Source organism: Meleagris gallopavo, chromosome 26 (assembly GCF_000146605.3).
Source record: "Meleagris gallopavo isolate NT-WF06-2002-E0010 breed Aviagen turkey brand Nicholas breeding stock chromosome 26, Turkey_5.1, whole genome shotgun sequence".
Lineage (NCBI taxonomy): Eukaryota > Metazoa > Chordata > Aves > Galliformes > Phasianidae > Meleagris > Meleagris gallopavo.
This window is the reverse complement of record NC_015036.2, coordinates 6,037,524-6,038,465: the sequence shown is the minus strand read 5'-3', so window position 1 is coordinate 6,038,465 and position 942 is coordinate 6,037,524.

Below are 942 nucleotides of genomic sequence, written 5' to 3'. Positions count from 1 at the left end.
CAGGGATAAACCAGGGCAGCTAAATGGATCTGATGAAACCACATAAAACCAATGAAGTGACAGGCAACTGCAATTATTTTTGCTCCATAAACTCCACATAAGCTGTAAATGCTTATGAATGGAATGAACAATCTCCTGTGTGTCTGGTTTAAAAGACCTGAGGAGCACCACAAGCTCGTCTCCCAGTCAGCACGTTCCGTGCCAGAGCATTGGGACACTAAATGCCATCTGTATGATGCTGCTCATCTCCGAAGAGCTGCAGCTTTATCACCACTCTGTGCTTGCTGCTGAGTCAGAAGATGAATGGGAATGGCCAGGAGTCATATTTTTTTGAGTGCATACAAATTGTCTGTGTGACTATTTCCTTTGTGCTCTTCATGTTCTATTGTGTTCCATATATCAGTGACACTGACATGGGGATGCTGTGGGGTGCACTGGGATGCACCCTCAGCAGTTTGGATGACTCCAAGCACTGTGGTGTAGCTGACACTCCTCAGGAATGGGATGCCATCCAGAGAGACCCAGGCAGCTTCTCTGGACCTAGTTTATTGGGAAGTGCGGAAAAGGAAAAGCAAGCTTTGTTTCTCTTTGTCATTAATAATCTAGGAGCTGTAATAGGTGTCTGTATATACATACACAGCCTATTATAAGATCCTGCAAGTGCCTATCCATTGGAAGTCAGGCTAAAATCATGGTTAGACTCTGTTCTATTACCTTTTATATGTTCAAACTAAAGAGGTTCAATTGTTTTGATTGCACCACATGTACACACCCGTGATAAATCCATAACCAACCCTCTAGATGCATCCTGACAGCGAGGCGCTGGCACTGCTGCCCAGAGAGCTGTGGTGCCCCATCCCTGCAGGCACTCGAGGCCAGGTGGGATGGGGCCCTGGGCAGCCTGAGCTGGTGGGGGGCAGCCCTGCCCATGGCTGGGGGTGG